The sequence below is a fragment of the Mustela nigripes genome, chromosome 12, assembly GCF_022355385.1.
Source record: "Mustela nigripes isolate SB6536 chromosome 12, MUSNIG.SB6536, whole genome shotgun sequence".
In the NCBI taxonomy this organism is placed as follows: Eukaryota; Metazoa; Chordata; class Mammalia; order Carnivora; family Mustelidae; genus Mustela; species Mustela nigripes.
Window position 1 is genome coordinate 146815842 of NC_081568.1, and position 13979 is coordinate 146829820.

At 43.6% G+C, this 13979-nt stretch overlaps 1 long non-coding RNA gene across 1 annotated transcript; it reads right to left on the reverse strand.

The window, feature by feature from the left end:
* Window positions 1-2459: 2459 nt before the first annotated feature.
* On the reverse strand, window positions 2460-13976 carry LOC132027413 (uncharacterized). The gene is made up of 4 exons (XR_009407147.1): window positions 13888-13976; window positions 10350-11167; window positions 4101-4492; window positions 2460-2577 (listed from the first exon to the last, which is right to left on the reverse strand). It is a non-coding gene; the product is annotated as an uncharacterized LOC132027413 (long non-coding RNA).
* Window positions 13977-13979: the final 3 nt, after the last annotated feature.

Here is a 13979-nt window from a genome sequence, read left to right on the forward strand (position 1 = left end):
TTATTTATATTTCCTTCTGCCTCAGCCTCCTTCAGTTTTATGGTGGGGAGGGCGACCTTAGGCCTTGAGGAACTGAGCCATTTGTCTCTGGAAATTGGGCCACTGAAGAGATAATCCTTTTTGTTGTAAAGCACCTGCAAACCAAGGGAGACTCCTGTCTTGCAGGATTGTGATCTCTGCAAGTTAACTATTTGCTTTTCTTTAACATTTGGTCCCTGTGGTGCCACCACCTAACTGCCAGCCTGTTAGGGACACTCAGTAAAATGGCTTCCAGGCCCTCAGGATGGCCATTCTTATGCTAACCCACTCTTACAGAGCAAGGTGCCAGCTTTTGCTTTGCCAAGATGGCTGTACCTAGGTCAGGGCTAGACTCAGGTGGGTACAGCCTTGTTTTTCTTGGCCTCCACACCTGGAGCTGGTTTCTGGGACTTGTTTTTAAGTCCCCTGGGGGAAGGGGAGCAGGGACAGTTTAAAGGTTAAACAACAAAGTTAATGTTTAACCTCAATGGAAGCCTCTGGCTAAAATAAAAATATAAAATAGGTCCTTACAGAAACACTTACACAGACACACCCAGAATTACATCTGGTCAGATGTCTGGGCACCCCGGGCCCTTGTCAAGTTGACATATACAATTAAACATCACCAGGTCACCCCTTATCTACTTGGCACCCATAACCATCTCCTTAAGCCATACTCTATATGCTTCATATGCTCTATATGAAGGCAATAAGAAGGTCATACTTCATGTGATACTAGTATCCTGTATACAACCAAAACCTCACTAACCCCTTCCCCAGAGGAGGAGGGGATGTTTTTTGAGTGATGTTTATGCTTCTCCTTGACATCCTGTAACATAAATACTGTAAGCCATCGTTGGTCCTGGCGGGACTGGACAGTTGTACTCTTCCATTTACCTTAATCACAGGAGTTGGTGATATGACACACATCCGGAGAGGTCCCCTATGTCCACTGTGGAGTGGCTGTCTACTTTCCCCTCGGTGGTACTCCAGATCAGCCACCTAGGCCAGCACAGTAACTCCCTTCTTCACCTGTCGATTCGGAGGCAGGAGGAGTCCAAAGTGGCCATGTGAACCTCCAGTTCAGGGTAATTACTGCTGTGTCTCCAGATGGAAGCATTCTGCCCCCTGGAACTCAAGGCCCCTGGGCCAGCAGAACATGAGGTTATGGGAACCAGAAGAGAACATTTTGCTGGTGGGGCTCTAGGGGTAATACTGAGTGGTGCCTCTATTTCTACCCCTTGGTTCCTGGGTCCTCTAATTCTGGCTACGGAGGCAACAGTGATCGGTTAGAGTAATACTAGGTCACCCACTGACCTCAAGAAAATTTCCATGCAATGAGGTACATTGTAAAATACCATGCAACCTCTGAGCCCATGGCACGTCCCTCTTAGGGGTCAGTCTGGCTTTAAGAAACTCAAAGGCTGGGGTGCCTGGGTGGCTCAGGTGGTTAAGCCGCTGCCTTTGGCTCAGGTCATGATCTCAGGGTCCTGGGATCGAGTCCCACATCGGGCTCTCTGCTCAGCAGGGGGCCTGCTTCCCTTCCTCTGTGACCTCTTCCCTTCCTCTCTCCTACTGTGATCTCTCTCTGTCAAATAAATAAATAAATTAATTAATTAAAAAAAAAGAAAAAGAAACTCAAAGGCTTAGTCAGAGAAATAAATGGGATCCTTAAAATTCTAAAGAGTTCCGGATGCCCCCTTCCACCACACCTGCTTAAAAACTATGCTCCCAGAAGCTCTAAAGATCTGTGGAAATGGCCACAATTTGATTAAAGAAAGCCTAGAATTTTGTGTTCCAAGAACTTGGCTTGGTAACTGTCAGAGTGGGGGACCCTCCCCCAAAATGTGGCTGGACAGAAATGCAGGTTGCACCCCACAGAAATGTGGGGTGAACTCAGTTTGTGGCTAAGGGTCCCAGCAAGCTGCTGCCAGCCCTCAGGGAGGATTACAACAGCTGTTCTGAGGCAAGTTCCAATCAGAGAAGATCAATGAGGAGATGCACTTGAAAGCAAGGGTTCCCAAATCCACAGACCAGAATGGGATAACTACTTTAATTGGCATGCAGAAGCCTCCAAAGGGCTTCGAAATTCCTGAGCAGATTCATTGGCAGATTTGTTACAAAAGGCTAAGGAAAACTGAAGACTTAAGAGGTACCTAAAACAAAAGACCGGAAGCCTGACATCCCTCCTCCTGGCCCCCTCCACCTTCCTTTCTTTGAATACTCAGCTCTTCTAATTCTTGGTCTGAATTGCCTCTATGAGACTGTAAACCGGAGTCCACCCTGTTCGTGGCTTAATGGACATCCTCACGTCTATCCCCAAAGGAGGGCCCCTGTGTGGGTTCCTCTCAGAGTTGATAGGACCCGGAGATTTTCTGAGCCCAGGAAAAATAAAATTAACATTAATGAAATACCTTGCCAACTTCTGGTAAATAGCAGAGTTGCATCCTCTTCTTTAAAGCCTATTCGGAGCCTGCAGATAGATAGGGTCCTGGGGAAACTGGCCGAAGTCAGCTAGAATGAGACTTTGGACCAGAATCCCCTCTCCTGCATGGGTCTCTGTCAGGGAGAGACAAATCAAATTTCATACTGTCCTTGACCTTTCCAAATCCAGGGCACTGGTTATCGATTTTGATGATATTCCTTGCACCCTCCCTCCCAGGTCCATGGGGCTGTTTAATGCTGCCTGAAACATTTAGGGTTTGGCCACGATGAAACCTGGCAAGGTATTTAAAAGGACTTAATAATTCTATGATCAGAAGTTTGGCCAAACTGAAAGCTGACATTCAGAGCCTAAGAGAAAATTTTTTAGGCCTTCCCTGTGCCCCAAGCAAATAGAAGATAATGCTGCGTGGGTGATTCAGCTTCGGATGTCATTAGGTCATTCTTGGGGAGAGGAAAGCAACTGTCTTGATCTCACACATTCTTGCAAAGCTCTGGAGGGAGTTCAAAGTTCACCTGTTCCTTTTTACCTATCCCCAAACCTCCCCGATTTCTCTTAAAAGGTTTGTAACTTGCGTTCTCTCCCCCGTGCCTTTGGGAGGCAAAGGTTGAAGCACAAACTTCGGGAAGGTCATGCTTACCACAAGAAAAATAAATGGGGGAAAACTCATTTGAAACGGCTTTAGCCATCTGAGCAGGTGGCTTTAACTAACTTACTCCATCTGCCAGAAAAACAACGGAGATCCAATTCCTTTTGAACTAAAACGGAAGCTATAAACTCTCTTTATTCCGTCTGCATGTTTATGTGTGTCTCTGTATGCGAGTTGTGGACGCGGAGTATTTTCTAGCTCCAGATGCTATTACTAAACTTAGTTAAGCATCAGACTTCTATCTTCTTCTTCGTTTCACTTCTATCAAGTTCATAAAAATTCTCGAAAATATAAAAGAGACTAACCCAAGGGAATTTCAGGTTCATGTGATTTGGGAAAAAGATGTGGCATTAAAGCCAGTTTAAGTTTGTTGGTTTATTCACTCAACATTAACCATAAAACTCGTATTCCACCTGAGTTCACTTACCAAGTAAGTTCACGCTATTGCTTACAAGATGTGTCAGCAAGAAAAATAGCTTGGGGGTAATGGCTAACCTGTCTAATGTTTAATGAGGTTTAAGTAGGTGCTCCAAACACAATTGGTGAAAACAAGCGATCTAAATTGATGTAAGAGGGGTGCCTGGGTGGCTCAGTACATTAAGCCTCTGCCTTTGGGTCAGGTCATGATCCCAGACTCCTGGGATCGAGTCCAGCATCCGGCTCTCTGCTCGGCAGAGAGCCTGCTTCCTCCTCCTCCTCTCTCTCTCTCTCTCTCTCTCTCTCTCTGCCTACTTGTGATCTCTCTCTCTGTCAAATAAGTAAAATCTTTAAAATAAATAAATAGATGTAAGCGACCTGACAGGTTTTAGGAGAATTTTTTAGTTTCTCTGAAAATTTCGGTCATCTAAAACCTTGAAGTTTTGCTAAGTTACATTAAGTGATGAAATCATTAAATATCTAGATTACTTCCAAATAAGATACTCTGTATTTGTTAGATTGGAGGCTGCCTGAATCATGAATTAATAAGACCAATTAGACCTTCAAACTTACTTGGTTGCATTTTTATTGTTTAACAGATGTGGTGGCAGTGGTTGGACTGAAGGAGGCTTCTGGTGGCTTCAGAGATAACAAGAAACAGGTGCGGTATCCCATAAACCTTTTGAGTTTGCAGTCTTTCTCGTGGTTTCCAAGGGCCATAGGTAGATCCCCTTTCTGCCCTGAGCTCCATTTTCTTTGCACTGAGTTCCTGATTTAATTGGCTTTCTAGTCCAGGATTTAGCAAGTCAGTTTGAGCAGGTCAGTTTGACCATTAGTTCTGGTGATTCTTACCTGGTTCAGTTTTATGATCTTAAAATTACCAGCAAAGTCCATTCTATGAATCTTTCTGAAGACAAAACACTTTTGCAAAAGCATCAGAGTAAAATAACAATCCTATAACAATCCTGTAAATGACAAAGACAGAAAAATGCCATGGTTAGAGATCTGATTAGAGTTCACTGCCATGCAGTTGACAAGGAAATGTGGTTATTTTGTGACATACAACATTTTAAGATAATAACTAGGATTATGATGGGAACAATATTTAGTTATCCACTTAACCACAGTGACAAAGATTTCCTAGGTAAGTTTTTTTTAAAGATTTTATTTATTTGTTAGAGAGAGAGCACAAGCAGGCAGAGTGACAGGCAGAGGTAGAGAGAGAAGCAGACTGCCCGCTGAGCAAGGATCCCGACACAGGACTCTATCCCAGGATCCTGGGATCACGACCTTAGCTGAAGGCAGTGGCTTAACCAACAGAGCCACCCAGGTATCCCAAGTTATATGAGTTATTTATCTCTTTGGGATATTAATCCCTTATCAAGATACATGATAAATATTTTCTCCCATTCAGTAAGTTGCCTTTTCATATGTTGATGGTTTCCTTTGCTGTGTAGCAGCATTTATTATTTTTTTTAATTAGGAAATACTTGATATAAGGGTTGGGAGTTATAACTCCGTTTCCTTCTTTGTGGTGTTAATAAGAAAACAGCAGGGCCAGGATGGAGTCACTTGTGCTAAACCCCATGTCAGCAAACCAAGACTTCATATCCAGTCTGAATAGTTTCAGCTCTCTAGGAATGTAACCTTTAACCAGTTAACCTGACATTACCTGGTCAGCACCACTTAGGAGGACCACCTGGTCTGGAACAATGCATTCATCCTCTGTTAACAATTTCCTTTTCTCTAACCCTCTCTGCCTTAACAAACCTTCCCTTTTCTGCAGCATTTTGTGAAAAGTGGACAAGACAAAAAAGTTTGGGCTTGGGTACTAAATGAGTCAAGAATAAGGTTTGTTTATACAGCCTCTTCAACCCTGAATTGTCTCTTGTGCTGCTTTACAAGTCAATCCCTTCGCATTTTCCCCAGCATTAGGGAACCACTGATTTGACTTCTGTCCCTTCTGGCTTTGTCTCTTTTTTGTGTACTATATATAAAGGAGCACACACTATGGAACTTTTTGTGTTCTGCTTCTCTGACTTAGCATAATGCTTTTATTTACTTTTTATAATGTTTTATATTTTTTATTAACATATAATGTATTATTAGCCACAGGAACACAAGTCTGTGAATTGCCAGGTTTACACACTTCATAGCACTCACCATTAGCATAATGCTTTTAAGATTAATCTGTGTTGACAAATGCCAGAAATTTGTTTCTTTTTATTACATGAAAGTATCAAAATCTATTGATCTATTTACCAGTGGGTAGATATTTCAGTTTCTAGGCATTGGCTATTATGAGTAAAGCCACTGTAAAGATTTTCATACAGGGGCATCTGGGTGGCTCAGTTGGTTAAGCATCTGCCTTCAGCTCAGGTCATGATCGCAGGGTTTGGGGATCAAGTCCTATGTCAGGCTCCCTCTAACTCTCTCTCTGGGTCAAATAAATAAAATCTTAAGAAAAAGATTTTCATACAAGTTTTTGTGTGGACATATGTTTTCATTTACCCTTCAGTAGATACTGATGAGGGAGCAGGAGGCTGGCTGAGGACAAAGCAAAAGCTGGCACCTTGCACCCCCTCTCCACCCACTCCCCTTGGTAATATGTGTGACATTTCTCAGGCACCCCTGACTGCCCTAAAAGAAAAACAAATAATTAACTTGCAGAGATCACAATCCTGCAAGGCAGGAGTCTCCCTTGGTTTACAAATGTCCTTGAAATTTACAACAAAGAAGTTACCTTATCAATAGCCCAATTTCCAAAGGCACATAACTCAATTCCTCAAGCCCTAATGTCACCCTCCCCTCCATAAAAACTGAAGGAGGCTGAGGTAGAAGGAAAAGTAAATAAAGTTAAATTTCTTCTAAACCTAAATCTCACTAACAAGGACGCTTGATAGCAGGAATGTAACAAACATTCCACCAGGAGACTCCCAATTGTCTTTATGTTAGTGCCTCATTAGAGAGAAAGTGGCCTTGGCTTGATAGTAACCAGGCCTTCAATATCCTGACAGTCTTCTTTACCCCAATAGCCCTTCTGAACAACCCCTTGTCCTCACCTACCCAACTCCTGTGTATATAACCAGCCACTCCTCACATGCCCGGCGCAGCAGCTCTTCCTGCCCACGGGTCCTGTCCCCGTGCTCTAATAAACCACCTTTTTGCACCAAAGACGTCTAAAGAATTCTTTCTTAGCCATTGGCTCCGAACCTCATCCTATTGAACCTCACCTAGGTTCAAGAACTTCATCACCCCCACTGGTTGAATACCTCTACCTGGTCTGACCCAAGCTTGTACTTGGACTTTGTTACGTGGGACTGGTTTCCGGGATTTTTAAATAAGTTAAATAAGTTTTTAAATAAGTTCCCCTGTGGGGGGCCAGGTCAATTTAAGTTTTACAACAAAATGGCAGTTCAACCGGGGTGGGGCCACTCTGGCTGAATAGACCCTTACAGTTTAACTTTATAAGAAACTGACAAAATGTTTTCCAAGGTGTGAGAGTTCTGCTCTTTTCACATTTTCATCAGCATTTTGTATTATCTATTAAAAATTTATTAAATCATTTTAGGAGGTGTGTTAGTTTCTTTCTTTCTTTTCTTTTTTTAAAAAGATTTTATTTATTTATTTGACAGACAGAAATCACAAGTAGGCAGAGAGGCCGGCAGAGAGACAGGGGGAAGCCGACTCCCTGCTGAGCAGTCCGGGGCTCTATCCTAGGACCTGAGCTGAAGGGCAGAGGCTTTAACCCACTGAGTCACCCAGGCGCCCCAGAGGCATGTTAGTTTCTTATCGCTGCTGTAACACACTGCCACAAATTCAGGGGCTTAGAACATGCATTTATTCTCTTGCAATTCTGGAAGCCAGAAGTCCAGAATCCTTTTCACTGAGCCCAAGTCAATGTGAAAGCATGGCCGCTTCCTCCTGGGGCTCTTTCCTTGCCTTTTCCAGCTTGTGGAAGGTGCCCACTATAAGGACCTATTTTATATTTTTATATTTTAGCCAGAGGCTTCCATTGAGGTTAAACAATAACCTTGTTGTTTAACTCTTAAACTGTCCCTGCTCCCCTTCCCCCAGGGGACTTACTTAAAAACAAGTCCTGGAAACCAGCCTCAGGTAACAAAATACAGATACAAGGATGGGTCAGGCAGGTGGAGACATCCGATCTGTGGGGGGTTGCATACTGTCTCCCTCGCTACCAAGGAGTATGGGCCCCACCCTTTGGGAGCCTTTTGGGCGCCAATCCTAACCAAGGTGAAATTGTAATTAAACTGGTCACCTAGAAACACTGTGCAGTTTTCTCTGTGTGTTACAATTTCATTGGCCACCTGTGCATGGCCAGGCCCAACCGCATGGCCTCTGCCCTTAAAAGCTAGTCCGTAAAGGAGAGCGGGGTTGCCCTCTCTATAAGAGGCGCGGCCCTGGCGGGCCAGTTTGATTCTTGATGCTTGGCGCGAAATAAAGCTTTGCTTGACCTTTGCTTTGTATCAGTCTCGCTCCTTTAATCACGGACCCATTATTGGGGCATAACACCCATGTTCCTTGGCTGACAGCCTCTTTCCTCCATCTTCAAAGGCAGCAGTGTGGCATCTTCAATTCTTTCTTTCTGTCCCCCTGCTTCCATTATCATATAACCTCTGTTCTGACTCCCTACTTGTCTTTTGTAAGGACCAATGTGATTATGTCAAGGACATCTAGATAAGCCAGGATAACTGCTCTATCTCAGGATCCTTAACTTGTTTACGAGGGCATCGTCCTTTCTGCCATAGAAGGTAACAGTCACACATTCTTGGGGTTAAGTTGTGGACGTATTTGAGGGGATGTGAGCTCTTCTACAACAGTAGGTATGTAGTGGTGATGAGGGAGCATGAGGCTGGCTGAAGACAAAGCAAAAGCTGGCACCTTGCACCCCCTCTCCGTCTGCTCCCCCTCAGTCATATGTGTAGCATCCCTCAGGCACCCCTGACTGCCATAAGCGAGAAGCAAATAGTTAACTTGCAGGGATCGCAATCCTGCAAGACAGGAGTCTCCCTTGGCTTACAAATGTCCTAAATCTCACTAACAAAGATGATTGATAGCAGGATTATGACATCCTACCAAAAAGTCTCCCAACTATCTTGATGTAAATGGCTGGCCTAAGGATGACATTGATCAAGCCAACATTGATCAAGCCACAAGGGCAAGGCCTCCAGTATCCTGGCACCCTGTAGGCTCTCTTTAGCATATGAAAACTCCACTGAAACCTCCCTTCCCCTCACCTTCCCCCAACTGCAGGGTACATAACTTGCCATCCATCACAACCAGGGGCAGCAGCTCTTCCTGCCCACGGGTCCTGTCCCCGGGCTTTAATAAACTACCATTTTGCACCAAAGATGTGTCAAGAATTCTTTCTTGGTCATCAGCTCCAGACCTCAGCCCACCGAACCTCACCTAGGTTCTAGAACTTCATTAGTGGTATCTCCCTATAGTCTGAATCGGCATTTTCCTAATGACTAATGCTGTTGTGCAACATTTTTTGAGTTTAATATATCTTTTTAGTGAAGTATTGTTGGGCTGGCAGAAAGGGCTACTAAAGATGGCGAAAGTTCCCGCCACAAGACCTGAGCTCGGACAGGAGAACAAAGGCCCAAGCAGGAATCTGAGACCCCCGCCCCGGGCTCCTGTGGACCAATGGGATCCTGATGAGCGGCGGGATATCCAAATAAGGGAAACTTGCCAAAAGACCCCTGAGCTTCCTCGGAGACCCCTTAAAAGCCCCCTCCTCCCTGCCTTGGGTGCAACTTCCGCCACTCTGCTTTCCAGAGTGGCGGAACCTCGCCCGAGGGTGCCCACCTCCTCCCGGCGCAACTTTCCTGGCTCCCCTTCTCCTGAGCCCTGAAACTTCGCCGGAGAGCGTTTTTAATAAATCTTGCCTTGCGCCCACTTTGCCTGGTGTTGTGTTTATCTCGCCAGAAAAAACTTTACAAGAACAAAGGCCCAAGCAGGAATCCGAGACCCTCTCGCCCTGGGCTCCCATGAACCAATGGGACCCTGACAAGCAAAAATCTGAGACCCCCAGCCTGGGCTCCAGTGGACCAATGGGACCCCGACAAGCAGGAGAAATATCCAAATAAGGGAAACTTGCCAAAAGACCCCTGAGCTCCCCTCGAGACCCTTAAAAGCCCCCTCCTCCCTGCCTTGGGCGCGACTTACGCCACTCTGCTTTCCAGAGTCGCGGAACCTCGCCGGAGGGTGCCCACCTCCTCCCGGCCCAACTTTCCTGGCTCCCCTTCTCCTGAGCCCTGAAACTTCGCCGGAGAGCGTTTTTAATAAATCTTTCCTTGCACCCACTTTGCCTGTTGTTGTGTTTATCTCGCCGAAAAAACTTTACAAGTATCTGATCAAATCTTTTGCCCATTTAAAAAATTAGGGTGTTTGGTGTAGTACAATGGGAGTTTTTTGAAAGTTCTTTATATATTCTGGTTTATAAATCCTTTATCAGATAAATGCTCTTCAAGTGGTTTTCCCCAACTGTGTCTTGTCTTTTCATGCTCCTAAAACTGTGGTAATTTTTCATTTTGATGAAATCCTATATGTAGCTTTGCAGACACTGAAAGGTCTGGACAAACCTCACCCCACCCAAAACTTGTTTCCGCCCAAAGTGTTATCAGCCAGCTACTTCTGCTTCTGTAAAAGTGCTTGCTTAAGGCGTCGGCTAACTAGCTACTTTCGCTTCTGTTTGAACGCTTGCTTGATGTGTGCGCGGGCTCCCAACACCAATCAACCAACACCAGGTATGATTTTTTTTAACTTGTCTGTACTCCTCCCCAAACTTGTTTGTACCTGCTTATAAAAACCCTGCATTTACTCTGCTTGGGATCTCTCAGCGTCACCGGCAACGAGTGCGTGGAGGTCCGGGTGCGAACTCGTAATAATCGACCCTTGCTGTTTGGCTTTGACTTGCGTCTCTGGTGGTATTTTAAGGTGGGCGTACAACGCACACGGCATTACAACACCTGGTAAGTCTCTCTCCTTGGCAACATCATGCAAGTACAGGTTCCCCCATATACTTGATAGAAAATAAAATACAGTCAAGCCAGATCTCTAATTTTGGTTCTAAGTCTCCTTGTTGATACTGATGGGTAAGTAGACAATAACACTACTCCAAGAGATGCAGACAGCAAAAAGCATACTTGACAGTCTGGAAGGTAAGCTGCCAACAGCTGAAGTGGTGATTCCATCCTTGGCCAGTGTCTCTCTGAACAGAGGTCTGTGGTCCAGTAACTGGTGTGTTAGGTCCTGGCAGAAAAGCCCTCCTTTTGGTGGATGTCTTATTCTCCCCGAAGTACTCCAAGCTGAGCTGGCATTACCTTCTCATGTATTAGGTCCAAGACTCCAAACACTGATGGCCTGGTGGGCCAGAAGGTGCGGGCAGCACTGGTGAGTGAGTATTCACACTTTGGGGAATGAGGCAACTTGGTGCAAGTCCTGCTCTCCTCCCTACTCGTGCAGCCATTGCCCTGGGTCCACATTCCAACCCAGAACAGAAGCTGATGCTGGGGCTCAGGACACAGGCTAGATGTGTGGAGAAGGAAGAAATATCCAAAGCTGGCAGATGGAGAGGAGGGCTGCGGGTCTCTCTCCATTATCTTGATTGGGACCTATGGCCACACAACAATTTTATCAAGAATTTAAAAATGTTACTTCAAAACTTTTCTAATCTGATGACACAACAAAAGCTTATGCAACAGATAAAATCTTGTGTTTTGAGACAAATATCCTTTCATTTCTATTAAACTGAATATACAATTATTGTTCCCCAGGTGACCAGCTTTTGTGTACTTTTTGTGTACTTTTGTGTACAGTGTGATTTCACATCAACAAAACACAGTGAAAAGGCAATTTTGTGAAGATCCAATTACAAAAATAAATAATTTATATTTTAAAAAGAATGTTGCCTTAAAAGAATATAGTTTAAGACTACTCTGTGACTGGCTACAAAGTGAGATACCATGTTTCCATTTGCCTACTGGTCTCTATTAAATATTTAATATACATACTTAAACATTTAAAAAAATTTACATCTGAAGTGAAATGGTATCTGTGTCATCCCCTTGAAAAAGACAAGTACCTTAGCCTGTCATCATATCCTCTTTGCCATTCCCTTTTGTTATCATGTGTTTTTAATCCTATGATTAAATCTTCACAATACTCCCCAAGAATCATTTTGATCCCTGATATTTTACTAATGTACTTATTACATTTTCCTATAATCCATACAAGTTACACTGTTTTGATTTTTTTTTTTTTTTTGAGAGAGAGAGAGAATGAGAGAGAGCATGCAAGCAAGGAGGGGCAGAGAAGAGAGAGAGAATCCCAAGCAGGTTCTATGCCCAGAGTGGAGACCAGCATGGGGCTCCATCTCACAACCCAGAGATCATGACCTGAGGTGAAATCAAGATTCAGATGCTCAACTGACTTGAGCCATCCAGGTGCCCTCTTTGATTTTTTTAAATGACTATATTTATCACTAATTCCATCAGAAATATTTTAGGGATTACAATCTATGCAAATACTTTCAACTTCCAAACGCATTTACTTCACTCACAATTGAAAGCTAGATTAAAGGGTTATAGACTTACAAGTTCTAAGTCATTTTACTTTAGGAATTTGAGGATATTAGTCCACACTATCTTCTAGAATCCGGTGCTGCTGCTGAGTCTGATATCAGTCTTACCCTCTTTGCTTTGCCTAGAAGAGTGGGCATGCTTGATTACCCAACATCCATTCCTATTTCCCAACAGACCTTGATTTTGTGTCCATGTCCACATCACACCGAACTCCTGAGCAGCAGAGAGGAGGGAAGGAAGAAACTTGGTTTTCTGACGACCTCACTGAACTACTCATTCTGCTGGAGCTAGAGTCCTACCCAAGAATTTCTGGCTCTGCCTTTATCATTTGAGACAACTAAATTTTATTTTTATATCCTTGTAGCTCCTAGGATTTTCTGTTTATCCTTAAGAGTTCTGAAACTTTATCCAGGATATATTTTTTTGTAGGTCTCTCCTGGCCCAACCCCATCATTATGTTCTGTAATCTATTTATAATTTTTCCTCCTTTTCATTTCCTGGCTGCTGCTTCTGAATCTTTCTACTAGATGGATTTTGGATCTCAGGGCACACTGCTGCATACCTTCCAAGATTTTCTCTCAATTCCTGGGGTTCTGATGGTATTTTCTAGAGCTGTAGGGGATCTTTTCCTTTGAAAATTAAATTTGTATGTGTTTTTGTCATTTTAAGGAATATTAAGAGAAAAAAGGAGGCCATCATGTACTCAGTGTCACTTTATTTATACTTTGTAAATCTCAATGTTATATTGTTTTGCCAGTAACAGTTCATAACTGTTACATCTTTATTTCGTATTGCTATTATTTTTATTGCGGTAAAAGTCACGTAACACAAAATTTACCATTTTAGTCATTTTTAAGTGTACAGTTCAGGAGTACTAAGTACATTCACATTGTTGTACAACCATCACCACCATCCATTTCCAGAACTTTTTCATCATCCAAACAATAAATTCTCATTCCCCTCTTCCCCAAATGCCTGGTAACCACCATTTTTCCACTTTTTATAAATCGATTCTAACGACCTCATATAAGTGGAATCACAGTGTTTGTTCACTTTGAGTCTGCCTTATTATACCTGGCTTGTCTTCAAGATCTGTCCACCTTGGAGCATGTGTCCAAACGAGCACGGTTCTTTCCTTTATATGGCTGAATGATTTTCCATTGTGCGCCTACACCACATTATGTTTAGCCACTCATCTGTCCATTGACACTGGCTTGTTGCCATCTTCCAGCTACTGTAAATATTGCTGCTATTAACATTATACAAATACTAGTTTAAGTCATCACTTTCAATTCCTTTGGGAATATACCCAGAAGAGGAATTGCTGGATCACGTAGTAATCTTATTTTTAATTTTTTAAGGAAAATACTATTTTCCACAGCTGCACCATTCTTCAGTCTTGCCAGCAATGGATTCCAATTTCTCCATGTTCTCACGACCACTCATCTGCTGTACTGTACTGTCCTGTTTTGTTTTGACAGCAGACAAACTAATGGCTATGAACTGCTCTTTCAATGCCTTTTTTGTTTGTTTGTTTAAGATTTTATTTATTTATTTGACAGACAGAGATCACAGGTAGTCAGAGAGGCAGACAGAGAGAGAGGGGGAAGCAGGCTCCCCACTGAGCAGAGAGCCCGATGCGGGACTCGATCCCAGGACCCCGAGATCATGACCTGAGCCGAAGGCAGAGGCTTTAAACCACTGAACCACCCAGGCACCCTAATTTTTCACATTTTTAAACACATACTCACTTTTCCCGAAAAGCGCGCTCCACAGGACCGGCGGTGACAGAGGCGTTAAAGACGCGGCGGCAGCCTTCTGGGGGTTCCCAGGAAGACGGCTT